Raw genomic sequence first — 22,552 nt, 5'->3', positions numbered from 1 at the left:
ATTTATGATCGCGGTTCTATTCATTGTTGGAAAATAAAAGTGTACCCAGATGATAAATACGAATAAAAATCATAATTTTACTTACCAAAGTCACCTATGAAGTAATGCCAAAGTGGAAAGTGATGTAGTAAATAAAATTTGACCTAAGAAATTGGTCAGATCGCAGCAGTAGCGTTGTACCAACAACAACAACAACAACAAAAACAAATGGTAGACAAGAAGAAGATAAAGATGATAATGAAGTAGAAGATGATGATAATGAAGCAGAAGATGATGAATAAAGCAGCAGAAACAGAAATAATGAACAACAAAAATCGCTAAGAGAGAGAAAATAACAATGGATTAGAAGAGAGAGAAAGACGCCTTTTTTTCCTTCGTTTCCCGTTATTTTAGGTATACATTGGGATCAAAGTGTAAATTTAAAAAATTATGGGTTATTTTCAAACTTTCCCAACTTTCTTAATCCATAATAAAGCAATTGTCACCTCCAACTAATAATTAAGACTTGTGTCACCTACACCTTATTTTAAAACTCTTTTGTCACCTGTGGCCCAAACACGTTTGTAAATCCCTTTTTTATTGACGTGATTGATACAACTTTGTCCTATAAAAAAAATACACATAAATTAAGTTGAAAAGATTGATTAAAATAAATATTACTTAAATTTTGATGTGATGTTAAGGCATTTTGATCTGATGTTAAGGCATTTATATAAGTTGTCGTAATATCTTTTCATTCTTGATGAGGTATAAGTCCACATTTCCTTCTCTTACCTATTAAAAAAGTAAAATTTACATCAATTCCAATTCCTTTAGAGTTAATTATTTTTAATTTCAATTTTTTAAAAATTATTTAAAATTTCTAATTTGATCCACATGGATACATTATATTATTTGGGTATATCACTTAATTTTACACGGATACATCACTAAAGTTTACACTGATACATTACATTACACACTGATACATCATATTCTTTCGGATACATCACTTAATTTTATACGGATAAATTACATTTTTAGTGATGTATTTGAGCTTTTAAGTTGAATTAAAAATTTATGTAATTATTTCAAAGGGTTGAAATTTTAAGTAGTTGTGGTATTATGTAATTTTTCCTTTAAGAAAATGAAAACTTCTTATTTATATTTTCACTATTTTATTTTAGGAAAAAGGGTCAAATTTAGTTCACTATTTGGAAAATTGACTTAATATATCCTTCATCATATTTTGTGGCTAAATTTACCCTTATTGTCATACTTTGGGTTTAAATTTACCCTCGTTGGTAAGAAATTTTTTACATATTCCCTTCCTTTAACATAAAAGCACAAATCAACGTTAAATGCCCCCATCATTTAAACACAAAGCACACCCTAATCTCAAAAATACACCCCACCCTTGGTTCATGGATCTGCATCAATGTAGAGCTTTGAAAAATGGAACTTAGCAGTCAAATGAAATAGATTAGACCCACTAGATATTTTTCTTGATGATTGAGTTAAGAGGTCTTCGTATGTGTCAATCACAATATCTCTTCATTCTTATATCTCTATATACAATTTGGATGTACACAAATTTCTCATCATGTCATTTACTTAGAAAACTTATCCACTGATTGAAGAATGTAGATGCACATAGAATTGCATATCAAACTTTAAAATTTGAACATAACTGAGACAAGAGCGGAGTTTGTACTAGACATTTTCTCTAGTTACATGCTTTTGTACATGTTCTCCCATTTCATTCTACTTTTTGTTCATTTGTAAACAACCTACTAAAAATTGCATATTAAAAGAGAAGTATATTTATTCATTAAAAAATTCGACCAACAGAATTGAGGGAGGGATATATTTGGTTTTTTTTTTGTTGGACGGGTTAGATTAAGGTGTGTTTTATTTTTAAGAAATGGAGAATTTACAATTGATTTGAGTTTTTCAGTTAAAGGAGGAATACCGGAGAAAAGTATTTTAAGAATAAAGGTAAATGTGGCCGCAAAGTATGACAGTGGGGGTAAATTTGACTTCAAAGTATGATGAAAGATATATTTAACCAATTTTTTTTTAAAATTAGAGGGATAAATTTGACCCTTTCTCTTTTAATGTATATGTCTTATTTTTTTTTTAGTTCATTAAAGAAAATATCTATTTGGTAAGTACTTAACTCTTAAACCTCCAACATCTCATATGTCATGTTTAAGACCATAATTATTCTTTTTCATCTTTCTTAATTAGGGTCGGTTTGGCCATGAGAATTTTTTTTTACTTTATCAAAAAAAATTCACTTTGTGCCAAATATAACTCCAAGTTGATAGTTTGGCCATGAGAATTTCAAATACAACTTGGAGTTGTATTTGAAAAAGTGAAAAACAAGAAAAAGTTGTTTTCACTTTTTTCCATCTTTCTTCTATGACAAAAAAATTTTACTTATATTCATGGGCAAACACAACTCCAACTTCAACTTCAACTCAAAATCCAACTGGAACTTCAAAAATTTTAGTTTTCATGGTCAAGCGCCCACTTAGAATCACAAGATTTAAAGAAATTTTTGATATATCATGCATATCTTTAGTCTAAAATCAGAAGATTTTAAAATAAAATAAACAAATACAAGAATATATAAAATCCCAAAATCTCTTTCATTTCTTTAATTTCATGTTCAATCAAACTATTACATAAAAATGAAATAAAGGGGGTATTTTATTTTCAATTTTTATGTGTATTGATTATAGGTAGTTGAACAAAGCAACAGTTAAGAACAAGTATCTCTTCCTTGAATTGATGATCTTTTGGACTAGCTTCAAGGTGCTTCGATGTTTTTCCAAATGGATTTGAGATATGGGCATCACCATTTGAATATTAGAGCTTTGGATATATCGAAGATGACTTTTTGGACTCAATACAGTCATTATCAGTTCTTGGCCATGTCTTTTGGAATGACCAATGCCCCTGCAACATTCATGAAGTTGATGAATCGGGTATTTCTACCCTATCTTGATTTATTTATTGTTGTATTTATAGATGACAGACTGATTTATTTCAAGAATGAGGCCGATTATGTAAAGCATTTGAGGATTTTACTTCTGAGGTTTCGTGATAGAAAGTGGTCTATCAAGTTTCCAAGTATGAGTTTTAGTTGGATTCTATCTTTCTCTTAAGTTATGTGATGACCAAGGAGTTATTATGGTTGATCCAGGCAAGATAGCGGTGATTCGTGACTGGGATAGACCAACTTCTCCTATCAAAAATCACAGTTTCATAGATTTGGCGGGTTATTATCGGCGTTTTATAGTGGGTTTCTTATCTATTATGGCTCCTTTGACCAAGTTGAATCAGAAAAAGATGGTATTTTAGTGGTCAAATTCCTGTGAAAAGAGCTTCCAAAATCTAAAGGTGTTGTTGACTTCGACCCCTTATTTGATCCTTCTTAAGGAGGATGTGGGTTTAACCATTTTTAGTTATTCTTTTAGTGTTAGTTTGGGTATGGTGTTGATGCAGAAGGGTAAGGTGATTACTTATGACTCTCATCATTTGAAGTCTTATGAGAGAAATTATCCTACACATGATTTGGAATTGACATTCGTAGTATTTATGTTGAAGTTATAAAATCATTACTTGTATGGAGTTCCTTGTAAGATTTTCTCAGACCGTTGTAGCATTCAGTACCTCTTCAACTAGCAAGATCTTAATATGAGGAAATGGTGTTGGATTGAGTTGCTCAAGGATTATGACTGCATTATTCTTTATCATCTGGGCAAGACTAATGTGGTTGTAGATATCTTGAGTCGGAAGTTGACTAGTATAGAGAGTTTAGCTTATCTCTTGACTTAGGAGTGGTCGTTAGCCTTAGAGGTTCAGCCTTTAGATAACCAGATCATTAAGTTTGATATTTCGACACTCAAGCAGGTTTTAGTCTTTGTTGATGCTAGAACTTCTAAGATAGAGTAAGTTCTACCTCACTAGTTTGATGATAATAGTTTGAGGGTAATTGATGTGCTATAGAAATGTAGCACTTTCGAAGCTTAAAATGAGGAAAAGATGCAACCTTCTGAGGTTACTTTGTTACATATGATACCTTTTAAGTATGTTTTGCAAGAAATCATGTTTTGGATGATAAGTTCTTGAAAAAGGTGAAAAAAGGTGTTTTTGGCTATTTTTGGAGAAATTATGGATATTCGGGATATTTTTCAGTTTGTTCATGATCAAATCATGTTAGGAAATCGAAGAAAAGCTTAAAACATGACTCCTAGCACATACCAAGTCAACATATGGCTGCAAGTAGGACCTATGGACCGTATGTAGGAAAAGCAAGTACCAAAAGTCCAAATTCCTGAGAGCTTAATTTGCAGGATTATTGTTGCCGACACCTACGATTTGTACCTACGCCCAGTGTCAGGATTGCAGGTACTACCTGCGCCCTATGCCAAACCGCAGGTATAGACCATATGTGGCCTCTGATCCAATTTTCTCCTATTTTATTCGAGTTTTGGTTTTAGGGTTTCCTCTTGTACTATAAATACCCTTCATGTACTTTTTAGTCAAAGTTACGCACTTTTGATATTCACAAACGTATTTTAATTTCAGATCTAATTTTTATCTTGGGATTTTCTTGTAATGCCTTTGGTTCATTAATTCAGTTACGATTGTGGGATTTATTCCTTCTTATCATTGTGATTTTATCTACGCTTTCTATTATGAATGTTATTGATTTCTTCACAAGCATGAGCGGCTAAAACCCATAGCTAGGGTTATGGAAACCCTACGAATTGACAAAGTAGGGGAAGTACTTTCGTTGTTCTAAAAAGATACCCATGAATGTATTGATTTGTCTTTGTTATGATATATTTCTTAATGGGTGCACACATTAGGATTCCTCTTAGATACTGCTTCTTACTCCATAAAGGGAGAAGTGACTAGGAAAAGATAAAGACAATAGTAATTTGGAGTTTAACTGTCAATCCACGCTTCTGTGTCCTATCTTAGTAAGATGGTTAGGTTTCATCTAATAACTAGAGACTCAAAAGGTAATATTTAACTGGGATCAAGATAAGGGTTAGTAAAGCGACATCGAGAGACTCAAAAGGTAAAGGGTAAAATCCTTCTGCTCGTCCAAAAGACTGTAGAAGGTATATAACTTATCTATTCTGCATGCAAGGTATTCGTTTGGTTAAACAAAGAACAATAATCCTATGGACTTGAGAAGCCATAGGGAATACAGTCCTAGTGTTCACCTACACTGATTACAATCGAAGTCAATATGATTACTTGTTCGAGATTACTGAATACAAAAAAACACCCATTTACTTTTCTTGTTCTGCCTGTGGACTACAACTGATTGACATCCGCAAATTCATGTGTTACCTTAGGATTCGACCCCAATCTCTATTGGGTTACTATATTTTGACAGCAAGCGTATCATCATCTATTAGGAGGTGTTGTTTGGACGTTATCAAAATTTTGGTGTCATTGCCGGGGAACACGATGTTGATTTGTGATTTAAAGTTATTTCAGTTTTTAGGTTTTTTCTTTTTGTTCTTGGTTAGGCATAGGTGTATCCCTAGTATACAGAGTAGAGGCAATCCCTTACTTCCATTGAATCTGAATCCAGAAAGGATTCTACAAACACCTATTAGAATGTTTGAGCATAAAAGAGATAAACCTCCTGAAGGGGTTCGTGATGTTGTACCTCCTCCTCCTTACGAAGGGGTACAATATATTATTGATATAGTGAGATATTATCTCAAGAATAATCGAAGAGGAGGGCAACGAAAGAAGCTCAGTGGGTCACTAGGAAAGTAGAGCTAGCTAAGCGCAGACAAGCAGCAGACCGTCGAGCAGCACTCGATGGAAATCAAAACAGAGTTAGGGGTTCCCATGTTCAAGTAATCCTAGCATATCATTATGTACAAACATATATAAATAACGAAGAAGACTTGGAATATTTTAAGCCGGGACAGACTGGAGCCATAGTTTCTCTTGCTTTGCCCCTAGGGATCAAGTTTGATACTACGAGCGCAATGATTCAACTCTTAAATTTAAAGGGTCTGTTTGTAGGTTAGCCTACAGATGATGCAAATTTTCACCTTGTCAATTTCCTCGGGATCTATAGTTCATATAAAAATTCAAAGGTAAATCAGGAAGCCCTTAGACTAAGACTTTTCACCTTCTCACTTATAGGAAAAACATCTTTATGGTTAGAGGAACTGTAAAGAGGCTTTATCAATACTTGGAATGAGTTGCACAAGCAATTCTTAAATAGGTTCTCATCTAGGATGTTGCAGCTCAAGGACGAGATTTAAACTTTAGGCAACTATAGTCTGAATCTATATACGAGGATGGTTTTAGGTTCAAGAAAAAGCTAAGTATGGTGCCCAATCATCGATGTCAGGGACGAGCTTATTAGAGATGGCGAATCTTAGTAGCACAAGGGTTAGCTTCCAAAGTGTACGAGTTAGAATTAGTAAAGGAAGTAAATTATCTGGATCATCAGATGGAGGGTTTCCGAGCCTAAGGGAAAGGGAACCAAGGTCAAAATATTATGATAGATACATAGACTATAGCAGAGAGAGAGATGGTGACTGGAGAAAGAAAGATGACTACAGAGAGAAGGGATATAGATACATTCTACCTGGAAGACGAGATGTAGAATCTAGAATAGAAGATATGTTGGCTAAGCTGGTGAAAGGTTGAGAAAATCAAGAGATCATCCTTAAGGAGATTAAGGCCGGCATTTTACGATGTACCAAGAAGGTTGAGTCATATTCCACTGTTATCAAGAAGTTAGAGAACCAGTTTGGGCAGATGTTAGCAACTCTGAACCAGAGACAGCCAGGTACCCTCCTAAGAAACATAATGCAAAATCCTAAGATCGATGGTCACATACTTGCTATTAAAAAAAGGAGTAGTATCACTACTATGGATCCCCCATGACTTACTGTAGCAGATATTGATGATGAGACACCTGTTGTGGAGTCTAAGAAGGTAACAAGTGATAACGGTAATGCTGTAGAAGATAAATGTAAGGTTCTGATACTGATCCAGAAGTCAGACAGATTTTGAGATCATTCCACCTTATCCTTAGAGATTGCGGGAGAAGAAAGAGAAAGGTAAGTTCAAGAAATTCATTAATATACTAAACAAATTGATATTGAACATATCTTTTCTTGAGGCGTTAGAGTAGATATATGGATGCGTCAGGTTCATAAAATAGTTGGCCACAAGGAAAAATGGAGTGACATTAAAGGATATTAATCGTATGCACCACTGCAGTGCAGTCACGACTAGGTCTTTGGCGTAGAAAAAGAGTGATCCCAGTGCATTCACTATACCATGTACTATTGGGTCATCTCGATTTTCCAGAGCCTTGTATGATTTAGGGGCCAGGATTAATTTGATGTCGCTGGCCGAATTCAAGCAGTTGGGTTTGAACTCTCTGAAACTGACTTCGATACGGATGTTGATGGTTGACCATATAGCAAAAAAACATGTGGGAATCTCTTTTGATATTATCGTGAGGGTGGATAACATTATCTTTCTAACTGACTTTGTCATCTTGGTTTGTGAAGTTAGTACCGAGATGCCTATTATACTGGAAAGATCATTTATGGCCAAAGACAGAGCTATGGTTGACATGGAAAAAGGTGAGCTAAAATTTTAAGTCAACAGTGAGGAGGCTACATTCAATACTTGAAAGTCAATGAAATAGCCAACCGACATGATAGTGTTGGTGATTGATTGTATTAATAACCCTAGAGGATATTCCTATGGGTATCTTGATGAATTCTGAGTAGTCAAAATACCCGCATCATGCCGCGATATTAAATTAAGAGCTCGATGGGAGGCAACCAAAGGCTTGTTGGTGAAGTCTAAGTAACCAACATAGCTACGTCGTGCCGTGATGTTAAATCAAGCATTAAGTGGGAGGCAACCCACTATTTTAGTATTCACGTTTTTGTTGTCTCTGTCTTTTGATAGGTTTTTAGCTTTTGGACCTTACCAGGAATACAGTAAAAATTACTACATACATTGATTTCCAAGTAAGGGGACTGTGTGATCAGCCTATTATGGTCACAAGTCCCATTTGGTAATTTAAGTAATAAGTTGAAAATTTGAAATTTTGAGGATGAAAAATGGTAAGTTACGAACTTTGGCATCTAAATTTATATTTGGGACCTAAAACTTAGGTTTTGGGAACATAAGTATCTGGAAAATATCAAAATTTCAAGTCTGGGTTATAAAAAAATAGGCCAACATTTTTGGCCCTGCACCTGTGCCCCGCACTTGCTAGCTATAGGTAGTACTAATGCCCAGGACCAGAACGCGGGTACGGGATGCAGGTACAAGTTGCGGCTAGGTCAATTTTTGGGCCCACCTATATTTAAATATGACCTAAAATATCCCCCACCTATATAAAAATATTCTTACCCTCATTCTAACTTATTCAAATCCTCAAAACTTCACTTTTTTCTTTGAATTCAAACATCCCTGTTAAAACATAAACTAACCCCATACTTAAGTAAAGGTTAGATTGACACTTATTTGAGATACCAACTTATCCCAACACTCTAATAACAAGTTTCAACTTTAGTTTTGCTTGAGTTATTCACTATTCACTTTTGGTTCTTTATAAAAGAGGTAAATTTCTCAGCTCCTAATGGTTATATATTGGTTTATTTATTATTTAAACAAGTTGATATGTGTATTCCATTGCAAAATATATAGAATCTATTATGCCCGTATGTTGGAGCCGTGAAGTAACCTAAAAACATAATATAGGGCCTTATTTTGAACAAATATCTAAAGTTAGGCTCCAACCGGAAAGTGAACTTGAATGAATAGAGTAATAGCGCTAGTTGAACATGTTTGTTTGTTTTGAAATTTAAGATTCTTGATTGGCGTGTTCACAATGGACATGTTGGGATTTCAAATAGGTCTTAGGGGTGTGAAAATTGAGGAAAAATACCTTTTGAATTTTGAGTTTTTTCTTCAACTTTTGCTTCTATTCACTTTTGTTGGAAACTAACAACTGGTTTTTCAGGTACATATGGCACCTAAAGATGAAGGCTAGTACTTTGAGGAGAAATTTAGGGTCTCCTAAACCTAGCGAATCAGTGGAGAAGTACCTGAGGTAGCGACGTAGAGACGTTGTAATTGAGGTGACACGCAGAGTCATAAGAGGACAGACTCGACAAGCTGCTCAGCCAGCTGCAGCCCAACCGAGGATGAAGTTCACAAGGATATCACCCCCCATACTCCTCGACCTAATGATGATAAAGAGGAGGAGATAGATTTTGAGACTACTTCACAGGTTTTTCCTCAGGACCCCTAGTCTAAGGAGGGATCCCAGGATTCATCTGATGAGGTTGAGCAGAAGAAGTTAGCTGTGGTGCCCCAGACTGAGGAGGGTACTAGTACTCATGTACTACAGATAGAGGTAACCCAATCTGATAAGGGTACTGAATAGCCTTCCCATGATATTTCAGTACAGGATATCCCCTCAACTGCACATACCCCAGAGGCACCTCCCGAGGAAAGACCTTTGAGGTAGTGTATAGAAGGGATGCGGAATATATTTGATCTTGACAGTCATATGTGGGAGCTAGGTAGGCCTACGAGGTGTATTTATAAGGAGCACCAGATTAACTTATTGGGGCTAGATCAAGTACTACAGCTACATGTAGCATTTTATAAATATCAGCTAGAGTGGATGACCAAGCCACTCGATTTCTACAGCTCGACTATGGTATGGGAATTTTATGTATCTTACAGAGCTATCATGGTCCTTCTAATACACCATCATTTAGAATTGATTAGATTTGTTAGGCAGCTACAACTTGATCATACGTTAGTTAGAGGAGTTGATATTACAGGGGACATTATCTGTAGAGTTATCTTTGACCCAGATTATATCACTCCTGTATCTACAGCTGAGTGAGACCATAGATTGAGGATCGAACATGATCAACATATCATATGGAAGGCTGAGCACTGATATTAGAGGATCGAGATGACTAGGTAGATAGCTAATTATATTTCACCGCTAGGTGATATGACCCCATGGACGGAAGGGCAAGTTGGGATCAAAAAAGGCCTCTTGACATTGGAGGCCAAGTTTTGGTGGATGTTGATTAGATACCGACTAATACCCACTACTTTGGATAATACATTAATATGGGAGCGATCAACACTAGTTTCCTGTCTGATGGCCGGATGTAATATTGATTTTGCTGCTATTATTTGCCATGAGCTACATGACAGAGAATTTAGGGAGTTAACTAAACTGCCCTTTCCTTGCATGATTCAGAGGTTGTCCCATGAGGTCGGTGTTCTTGAGATACCAGGTGTAGATGAGAGGGCAGTTGCGATATCAAATGCATATACGAGGACCATGAAGGGTCTGGAACATCCAGGCACTTCTGGGAGATTGAGACAGTAGAAAGCAGTACCACGAGCCCAATTTAATAGCCCAGCAGTTTCCACAGAGCCTGATGAGACACATCAAGATGATGCAGGTATTAGTATTGACATGGAGATAAGGGAGTAAAGAGAAACTCCTAGTTCTAGTACACAGGGAGAAGGGACACATACTACTTCTTCTTTAGCCCTGGCTTTAACCATAGAGCTGGTGAGTGTATCTACAAAGCCTACTCACCCATCTACTATAACTCCTACAATGGGTATAATTACTATATCCAATGAGTTTTTGAAGAGCTTAGTGGATAGCTAGAGGGCCACATATGCTAGAGTGAGGGTTGTTGAGACTGAGGTGACAACCCTCTACAATTAAATGAGATTAGGGGTTAGAACTAGATTTGATCAGGCACAGGCTCAATGAGAGGCCACACTAAGCAGTTAGATACAACACGATAAGTTTGAGAAATAGGTCATAGCCTGATATATAGAGACAACTGCCCCAGATCTAGCCCAGATAAAGGAGGAGTTTGATGTGTTACGAGCAGAGGTATGCTCTCTCATGAAAAGTCGCATTGCAGCCAGTCCTTCAGTTATACCCTAGGTGGTCTAGATATCACCTCTACAAGCATTGAGATAGTTTGATCGTCTTACAGAGAGTGATGAGAAACTAAGAGATGTCTCATACACAACTTGCAGGAGGACCCTAATTTACCATATAAAGAGGCCATTAAAAACATAGGTATAACTCGATGGAGTCTGCATTCATCGATAGGAAGAGGTATGTATCTCTTTTATCAGGTGTATCATCCTCCTAATTTGGGTGCCTAGTGCATCCCAAGTATGTTCTCACTTCCCTCTATTTCACTATGTTTTAGTGCATTGAGGATAGTGCACAAATTTTTATTGGGGGTGGGAATACCATGCTTCTATGAGTATTTTTTGTCATACTTCTTTTCTCATCGGCCGCGGTATGACTGTAGAACTAGCATGTCTAGGATAATTTTATGTTGTATTGTGTTTTCTTTTTATTGTGTTGTTTTTGTGTAATTGGGAGATTTTAAGTATTTAGGACAGTAGTAATATTTTAACTGAATTTTGATACCCCTCCAAAAAATTTTGTTTTAGAACTGTGTGAATGTATAGATATGTGAACTTTGTGGATTTTGTTATGGCATTAGAATCAGGGACATGATAATCATTTTAACAATTGTATAAATCAGATAGGTAGTAGTTAGTAATATTGACTCTTTGCTATGTGTGAGTGAGATACTACCTAGTTCCCTTTGTGTATTAAATTCAAAACTTGCCTGGTTAGTATTGCCTAGGTTGAAGGATAGTCGGTTAGGAAAGGATCATAGGCCATTTTTTAGTTTAGTTCACTTTTAGCCTAAATGACCTTCCATGTGTATGTTATATCCCTTGATCCTTATTTTGAGCCTAGTAGCGTATTTTTCTCAGTTCACCATTCAACTTCCCCTTTATAGTACAATGAACCTATTTTAGCACTGGTCCTCCTTGGACATTGTGCACCTCAACTAGGCAAAATGCCTAAGTTGAGGGTGGCTATCATAGGGGTGCGTAGTGTAAAATTAATATGAACAAGGGTAAAATAAGAGAAAAAAGATAGTAGGGTTGGGTTTCGTATAAAAAGAAAAGAAAAAATTGTAAAAAAAAAAAGAATAAAAGACCATACCTAGCCTGAATGTGCATAAAAAAATAAAAGAGATAAATAAGGGTGGAATAAAAGGAAATTGGTTAATAAGTGACACCCCAAGGTAGTGTAGTGCCAAGGAGGCTTAGTCACTTGATATGTCCAAATGTACCATACCATCCCCCAAGCCTACATTACAAGCAGAGAAAATTCCTATAGTGATCCTAACTTGACTATCTGAATGCTAAGGTAAAGAAAATACGGGCAAGCCTATGGTATTTTACATGCATTGATTGGAACTTCTTTTTGAGTGTGAGTGCCTCTTAATAATCCCTGCATTGACTTGTATGATTTCATCTAAGTGAGTGGGACATCTTTGTTATGACGGCACTTTATTCATATTGCTAGTAATTTGCTTGTTTTGAAAGTATGACTTGTATATATGAGTGGTTGTCTATTTCTAATGTAATTGTCATACCTTGATCCCATTGCATCACATTGTTGTGCTTCATATTCATACATGGTTTTGAAAAATGAGATTGGAGGGAATGTCGTGTCTTGAGTTTAAGAGTTGATTGACTGTCTTGAATCACTTAGTTTCTCCTAGTTAAGCATTATCTTTATTTTTGTTATGTTTTGTTGCCTGTGGTCATGCAAATATTCTAAGTTGAGGGTGTTGATATGCTATAGAAATATAGTTAAATGAGGAAAAGATGAAATTTTCTAAGGTTATTTTGTTAGATATGATGTCGTTTAGGTATGTTTTGTAGGAAATCATATTTTGGATGATAAGTTTATGAAAAAGGTGAAAAAAGGTGTTTTTGGCTATATTGGAGCAAGTATGGATATTCAGGATGTTTTTCAGCTTCTTCGTGATTAAATCATGTTTGCTAATCGAAGAAGAGCAGAAAAAATAACTCCTGGCACTTACCAAGTCAACATGTGGCCGCAAGTAGGACCTACGGACCCCATGTAGGCAAAGCAAGTACCAAAAGTTCAAAATCCTGAGAAGTGAACTTGCAGGATTTTTGCTCCCGGTACCTGCGGTTTGTACCAGTGCCCAGTGTCAGGACCACAAGTACTACCTGCGCCCTGTGCTAAACCGAAGGTACAAACAATATGTGGCCACCGACCCGGTTTTCTCCTATTTTATTTGGGCTTTGGTTTTAGGGTTTCCTCTTGTACTATAAATACTCTTTATGTACTTTTTAGTCAGAGTTATGCACTTTTGATATTCACAAACATATTTTGATTCCAAGATTCGATTTTGATCTTGGAACTTTCTTTTATTGACTTTCGTTCACTAATTCAGTTACGGTTGTGGGTTTTATTCCTTCTTATCATTTTGATTTCACCTACGCTTTCTATTATGAAAGTTACTTATTTCTTCACAGGCATGAGCAGCGAAAACCATTAGCTAAGGTTGTGGAAACCCTAGCGAATTGACAAAATAGGGAAAGTGCTTTCGTTGTTCTAAACTAATACTTATGCATGTATTGCTTTGTCTTTTTTATGATAGATTTTTTAATGGGTGCACACATTAGGATCCCACCTAGATATTGGTGCTTACTCAAAAATAGGAGCAATGACTAGGAAAAGATAAAGACAATAGTAATTTGGAGTTTAACTTTCAATCCACATTTTTGTGTCCTATCTTAATAAGATGGTTAGGTTTCATCTAATAACTAGAGACTCAAAAGGTAATAGTTAACTAGGATCAAGATAAGGGTTAGTAAAGTGACATCCTAAGACTCAAAAGGTAAAGAGTAAAATTCTTCTGTTCGTCCAAAAGAATGCAGAAGGTACATAACTTATTGATTCTGAATGCAAGGTATTGGGTTGGTTCAACAAAGAACGATAAGCTTATGGAGTTGAGAAGCCAAGGGGAACACAATCCTAGTGTTTTCACCGACACTGATTACAATTGAAGTTAATACAGTTACTTGCTTGAGGTTGCTACACACAAACTATTTACTTTTCTTGTTCTGCCTGCAGACTACAACTGCTTGAGATCTATAAAGTCACATGTTCCTTTGGGATTCGACCCTGAACTTTGTTGGGTTACTATATTTTGACAGCGATCATATTATCATCTAATAGGAGGTGTTGTTTGGACGTTATTAGTGATTTAAGATAAGGTGTTGAGTGGTGAGGTTAAGGGGAAATCTTTTGATTATGATGGTGTTTTGAGGATTAAGGGCTAAGTTTATGTATCGAAAGTTGGTGGATAGGTGAGATTGATTTTAAAGTTGGTGCATGGCTCCAGATATTTTATCCATTCAATATAGACTAAGATGTACCGTGATTTGAAGCAATTTTATTGGTAGGGTGATATAAAGAATGATGTGGTAGACTTTATAGCTTATTTCTTATGTTGTCATCAGGTGAAGGTCGAGCATCAAAGACCTTTTACATTAGAGACTACCTATTCCTATATGGAAGTATGATACCATCACTATGAACTTCATGAGTGCATTATCCGTACTTCATATGCTTTTGGCAACATCTAGGTCATCATTGATTGGTGAACCAAATCATTTCATTTCATACCTATTTAGATTACCTTCAGTGTCGAGAGGTTGTCGTGTATCTATGTTTGAGAGATAGTTCATCTTCATAGGGTACCTATCTCTATTATTTCAGGCAGAGTCTCAGTGTTGACTTTTAGCTTCTGATAGATAATTCAGGAGGAGTTAGGTATCCAGGTTGACCTTAACATAGCTTTCCACCACCATACTAATAGTCAGTTATTATAGACTATTTAGGTTTTGGAGGATATGCTCCATGCATATGTTATGGACTTCAAAGGTTAGTGGGAGCTGCATTTGGCCTTCGCAAAGTTTGCATATAATAATAGCTCCCACTCGAGTATCGAGATAGCACCTTTGGAGGTGTTGTATGGTAGCCATTTTTTATCTTCTATTAGTTGGTTTGAGACTTCAAAGGTTAGACCCCGTGGTACTGACTTGCTTTACGAGTCTTTGTACAAGGTTTGGATAATTCAGGATAGGCTTTAAGCATCTCGAGTAGACAAAAGAGTTATACCGACCATAGGCTTCACGCCATAAATTTTGAAATTGGTGATTGACTCTTCCTTCATGTGTCAACCCATGAATGGCATGATGAGATTTGGAAAAGGGACAAGCTTAGCCCTAGTTACATTGAGTCTTTTGAGATTTTTCACACAGTTGGGGAGGCTGCTTATGAGTTGGCCTTACCTGCAGTCTTTTCAGTTGTTCATCTAGTTTTTCATGTATCTATGCTTCAATGCTATATTCTGAATTATTCTTACTTGCTTTATTAGAATCGTTCAGTTGGACAAAAGGTTGACCTTTATATAGTAGATAGTGTCCATTTTAGCCATGGATTATAGACGGTTGCATTTGAGAGATATTCCAATGATTAAGGTTCAGTGGAGGCACCAACCCATTAACGAGTTTACTTGGGAGGTCAAGTCTGATAAGTATCATAGTTACCTCTACTCTTTATCGATTTAGGCATTGCCTTGTCTTTTATTTCGAGGATAAACTAGAGTCTTAGTGGTGGATGTTGTAATGATATGAATAGTGAAATCTTGATTTTTAGGTGTTTTGACTATTTTGTCCTTCTCTTTAGTTTTTAAATATTCATTTTGGAGTGTGGAATGATTGGCACAGTTCTCAATGCAATCAAGAGTAATTTTGGTGAGATTGTGGTTTGGGGGGCTTTAAAAGTCATATAGTTGATTTCGGTCAATATTTGTTGTTCTGAGTATCAAGTGATAATTTTAATAGTTCCATTTGATCCAAAATATTGGATTTGAGTTAGTAGTATGGTTGGTTCAAGTTTGGAACCTTTTTAGCATTTCGATCCTTCATTAGGAAAATAGTGAAAAGGGTTTCTCGAGGGATAATTTATTGAAAATAAATTTTTTTAAAGAAAAAATCAACACTGTCATTGAGTTTGGAACATTAAAAATAACCTAGTAGCACGTATGATTTATTTCTGTCAGGCCGCGAATGTATCCCGGGGGTCCATTCAAAGAATTCAGAACCATACAAAATTAACCGGTTACAGATGATATATGGTGCATGGAGCCTTATTTGCAAATAATAGATCTTGACCGTGAATGTAGAGAAGGAAATTGCTATTCATCGCAAACTTGAGGTGGTGTCCGCGATCACGAAGGGCAACTAAATCCTTCTTCATGAACACGACGATGTGTTGTGAACGCGGAGGCCTGATTCATCAGCTTTCACGAATGTGAAGCCTTAGTTGCAAACATGAAGGCTAAACTTTTGGCCGGTCAAGGTTGACCCTATCGAAAGTGAAGGGTTGACGGAGTTCACGAGACATTGTTTACAGAACAGTACTTAAGCCTCATATTTGTAATTTTACACTATTTTTTGATATCCAAACTTCAAAAAAGACAATTTTGGAGGCTGTTTTCATCGTGTTTTGTATAGGTAACCTCTAAACTTATATCCCCATTATTTCTCAATGATTACATCTTCAAAAATATCTTTTAATCATGATTTTAAAATGAAATTGTGAGATTTTTGTCGATAAAGCTTAAAAATGAATTTTCTTCGATTTGGACCTCATTTTTAACTCTTTTTCACGTATGTTTATATGTATAGACTCCTATAACCTAGTAGATTTTTTTCTAAAATAAAATTTTGATTTTACCCTTTTCATTTTTGAATTTATTTTTTAACCCGTTTTAGACCCAACTCAAATATGGGTAGTATGGATATCATTAGCTTTCTTTTAATGTACACATGTTATATTTCAATGTTGTAATTTATTCCAAGACTATTAAAAAAGGGAAAGCTCCATGTTGACTCACTTTAGGTTTAGATTCCATCATTTTGAACTAGGTTGTGAATTAACTTCTTTTAGATTGAGTTGGGTAGTAATAAATAAAAAGGCATCCTATGGGTTGGAGAAAATACCTATGGGGTTTATATTTTGAGATTTTTATTACTATTGTGTGCTCGAGTCTGAGGTTAAATTTTTTTATTGTTCACTTGTGATATTTGATACCGCTTGTTGCCCATGTGAAAAATTTCTTTGACATTAATTAGCCTTATCTATACATTTAAATACCTTCATTCTAGATATAATGTCCGTGCAGGGGTCATGAATTGTTAATATATGTCTTATCAAGCATTGGTTGCCTTTATCACAAAAGAAATGCCTGAGTTAGGGGTTGATATGACATTTATGATGTCTTGCATGCATATTTATTCATGTGATGCCTAATTAGAGTTGACAATCATGAATTGTGGACATACTGAGTTGATTTATTGGCTCACTTAGATATGTGTTGAATGGATTGGATATCTTCATACGGATTGTTAGCATTACATCCTCATTCCATACATATACATTCATGAGACACTAGTACCATTAGAAAATACTATTTTTGAAAGAAAATGAGACATAAAAAATCCTCTCTATAAACATGAGTCGGAGAGGTGGATTGAGATATTGAGATATGAGTTATAGTCTACAGAAAGTTATGCAATGACTTTCATTATTCAATTCATCATCATTGCATTGCATTGCATACACATATTTTATGATTCTTTAGTTTCTCCTAACTTGTGTTTAGTTTCCATAGATTCTTTATGTATACTTGTGTTGTTTCATTTTAGTATTTGTAACAGAACTTTTAGTGGAGACGGTGTGAACTACCATTTGAGAATTTTTTTATTTACAGGTGATGTACTCATAGTTTTTTATTTATATTATTATTTGTTTGTTCAGTCGGCCTATGATACCTACTAACTACAAGTGGACCGTACTCATCCCTATTGTGCCTTTTTTGTATAGATTTAAGTACGAGCATAGGACGCGGCAATGATTTCATGCTTATCTGAGTGGTGATCGAGGTACTAGCATGATCTAGGGCTTCAAAGATGACTACAGACCTCCCCTTACCTATTTTAGATGTCTTTACTTTTTTTTAGAGGCAAATTTTCATATTTTGGTATATTTTGAGTTGTATTTAGATGCTTTACACTTATAATGCCGGATGTTGGATTTTATGAGATTTTTTCAAGCTTCCACTTTAGTTACGTCTTGTATTGTCCTGTCTTCACTCTAGGAGTCTACTCTTATCTTTATTATGTAATGTTTGAGATTTTCTTTCCTTTTTGGATAACAGACTTACTTATCAAGGTTGAGCCGCGATAAATACCATCATGACCTTATGTTGGGGTCATGAAGACCAGACAGTCTCACAAGAGGGAAAATACTATACAAATTTGTAGAAGGCAATCTATTAACGAGTAAGGTGGTAGTCAAAACACATTCTCCCAATATTATTTAGGGAAGTTGGACTAAAATAAAAGAGATCTAGAAATGTCTAATAATATTTGTGTTTTCTCTTAATATTCCCATTTTATTGGGGTATGAGAGATAGAAGTTTGGTGAAGAATCTTATATTCATTTAAAATTGTTGACAAGCAATAGTACCCTGTAGTTCTAAAGCATTGTCTAACCTAATACATTAAACATGTTCGAAATAGATATTTACCATAAAGACAAAATCCTTTAGGACAGTTGAAGCATTGCTTTTGCATGATAAAATATGGCTCCATATAATTCTGCCAAAATCATCAAAGATAGTTATGAAATATCTAAAATTATTGTAGGTTTTGTTGTTATATAGGGCCTATAAATCAAAATGAACCAATTGGAAAGGTATAATAGATTTTATAGAGCTGAGTGAGAAAAAAAGATCTTTGTTGTCTAGCCATGCGACAGATAGGGTATAAAAAATACTATTTAGAAGAGATAGAATCAAGTAAATTAGAAATAAACTTTATTCTATGAAAAGGTAAATGTCTCAACCTTTGATTCCAAACAATATCCAATTTATTGGCATGTGAATTAGATCCAGAGGAAATATCATGAAAAGAACAAGTGTTGTTTACAAAAAATACAAGAATTACCAGAAGAACGATGAGAAACAGAAAAGGCAAAAGAATCTATAAATCGATAGACTACATGAGTTTTTTTTTTTTTTGCAATATGAGAAACAGGACTTACTGAGACAATAACAGAATTGACAGGTGAGATAGTCACAAAATCTTTATGCAAGAAAAATAATCCATTATCAGCATTACCAAGAGATACTGAAAATGTTGATATTGATCTTTGTTATAATCATGAGGAATGAAAAGAATACAATTATATTATGCTGGAATTTCTACATTTTGGACACAAAATGCTAAATCAGATGAAAAGGCAGAACAAGTCTTATTCTTGCTGAATTCAAAATTTTTAAAATATCTATGTAATATATGGAAATCTTTAACAACATGCCAAGATTTCTTACAATATTTGCATGAAACCTTTGCAGTGTTGGAATTATTTTATGCATTGGCATTGTTTCCAAAATTCCCTTTCTTAGAGTCAAATGGAATTATTTGTTGTGGTTGACAAAATTATCCCTTCTATAATGAAAACCTGAACTATTAAAGGCTGAGAAAATAGCAGATTCATTAGGAAAGTTGGGATGTAAAGAGAACTTTCCTTTGGATGCTCATCACGTTATAACATGGAGTAAGTTCTACTAATAGATGGTAATAGGGACTTCATTAAGATATTTGTCTTGCATGAGGAATAACATTTATTTAAACCACTTATGAACTGAAATAGTTGTTGTTCCTCCAAGAGTTTTGATAAGGCACTACAGATGAAAGTAGGTCCTAAATAAGTTGTGTGAATTTCATCTTATAAACTTCTCATTTTGGTGAAATAGATAGCTATATCAGACATACCTTGACTAGTAGCACTAATACCACACTAGGTCTAGTCGTATTTGGAACCATTAGATTGTCCAAAGCTTTCATTAAAATCCTTTTAAATTTTGCTAACAATGTTGTATCATATAAGGCGAAGGTGATATTCCTAGATAAGAAATTGGTCATCTAAGAAATGAGCATATAATTACTTGATTCCCAACCTATCTAGTATCGAAAATCCCTTGAAGGTTGATGATTGCATCCAGTAATGACAACAAAATTATTTTTCACTTAGAAAGCAACAAACATGCTCCTCCTATGAACAATGAATTTGTTTCCATCGAAGGGTGTAGAAACTAAAGGGATAATAGGATTGTCTAAGGAATGAATATAGAATAGCTGAGATGGATCTATCGAGTAGGGTATAAATCCCTCATGTTCTAGCAAAAGCGGATGTATTGGTTGCATTATTCTCCATATGAAGCAGGAAATTCAGATCAATCAACTACTTCAAAGAGTGAAAAACCATAAGAAAATCAGTATAATAGCACTTTCAAGGAAAATAATTTAGACAACTTCACTATGTGTAAAAAAAAAAGGAGAAATTAATGTGCTTCTTCGATATCCTAAAGAAGTAAATCTTTGTTCACCAATCACAAATGAATCTCACTGGAACGTCGTCGGTGAAGATTTCTGGATAAATGCTTCGAGGGTAAAATCAGTCGAGAGCTGAAAATAAGAACAAATTAATTCCTTGCTCAAGTGCAATGTTAGTTGAAAAAGATCATCCGAATTTTCATGGATTTCTTCATCAAAAATTCTAATCTAAAAGAAAGAGAGAAAGAGAGAGAGAAAATGAAGAGAAAAAAAAGAGAGAGATTTTGTTACACATTTTTAGAATATTCCATCAATTGTCTTTTTATTAGAAGACTAAAGATACAAATGGGCAATATTAAAATAACTACTCTAATCAGGTACAGCTCCAATTGAGCTTGTAAGACCCGACACAATCTCAATGTTAACATTTATTGATGGAAAAACTTCATAGCATAGCAAACATAAGCCCCTAATTAGCCTACATAACCTAAGTTTATATTAATTATAATTCATAGTCTGATTCTATAATTATGTAAAATCTTTAAACTTGTGGCTTTCTAATAAAATATTTGAATAAAAAATTCGCCTCTGCCAGGATCCAACCCACGCAAAGCTGGGTCGCAGCACTTCAAGGTTCCTTTCTTGCCACTGAACCAACAATCCATTTTGGTTATGGGTTTGTATCAAAAAATACATAGTAGTTTTAATATAATTTTTAATGTAATTATAGGTTCTACCGTAGTAGGTGTGGGTTTTCGAAAACCCTCACCCACTATTGTAAATCCTCCCATGCTCCCCCCTCTCCCTCTATCTCGTTGCCTCCCTCGTTTTTCTTTCTCATCCTCCTTTTTAAAAAAAACTCGCGGTTTAAATAGAAAGAGAAATTGTTAAATTTTTATCATCAATGTATGAATATGTATTTACTCCTGATAAATTTGTATTTGTATTTTACATATAATTCATACAACAAGCTAGTTTCATATATTTGTATGTTGTATTTATACGCTTTTAAAAAATACAAATTGTACCATTCAAATACAAATGATACATTTGCATCAAACAATATATTTATATTTGTATATGATAGACTCAAGCAAATACAAATTATGCATATACTTGTTAATATTAATATATGAATACAAATAAGAAGTTTAATACATTTGAGAAAGAGACAGAGAGAGAGGAGAGAAAATACAAAATACTAAGAAGGAGGAAACGAGGTGTGAAAAAAATAAATACAGAAGAAATGAGAAACAGAGATATGTATTTGTTGATACACTTGCATTTGTTGATACAAATATAGTGATATGGCGGTTACCCAGTTAATGATACAGAGAATATAATTTTGATGCACATAATTAGTCACTGTATTTATATTTTATAAAAGTATAAATACAATCGGATTAATATATTTCATATAACGGCTATGAATTGTAATTTTATAAAATGTGGATACAGTAGTCTTATTTATGCTTTAATAATAATTCGGTTATTTCTGGAAGTCCCCTTTATTGAATAGTACAACTCTTTTCGTTTTCTTATAATGACTTGTCTTTTATTCAACTTATAAAAGTTAGTAAAATGGAATGACATTGCGCACATGAGAAATAGGCTTAAAAGCAAAATTGATCTATTTTTCCCTATCTTTTATGCGAGATATACGTGAGACCTAATCCAATTTTAATTTTGAAAAAATCACTTTAATATTTGAGTTTACCAAACATGTCCAAATACGAACTTACAAAAATGTGTCCAAATAAGTTTTAAAGTAAATCTATTGTAACATCTAATTTAATTCTTAGAACAACTAAACTTGACTTCTTGCAACGATTACTTGAATTTTGTAACAACCAAGCCAATAGTGCAACTACTCATTAAGTCATCTCCTAACCCCTCCAGAATTTGACCTACATATATAAGATGCACCACTTGTGAGCATTTCTACCATGAAAAATATCTTTTTCCCTTCCTTCTTCTTAAGTCATTTCTAGGATAACTATTTTTGTGTCATTTCTAAACTTCCAGCCACGAGTACACTTATTTGAAAGTAATTCTGGAATTTAGAAAAGAGACTGACCGCAAATCTTTGCATCTCGGTCGAATTAAATTTGCTTTTGAGATAATAACTTGCCACGACATATTGATAGATAATTTTTTTACT

This window comes from Capsicum annuum, chromosome 9, assembly GCF_002878395.1.
Source record: "Capsicum annuum cultivar UCD-10X-F1 chromosome 9, UCD10Xv1.1, whole genome shotgun sequence".
Taxonomy (NCBI): Eukaryota; Viridiplantae; Streptophyta; class Magnoliopsida; order Solanales; family Solanaceae; genus Capsicum; species Capsicum annuum.
The sequence above is the reverse complement of the archived record's forward strand: the minus strand, read 5'-3'. Positions refer to the sequence as shown.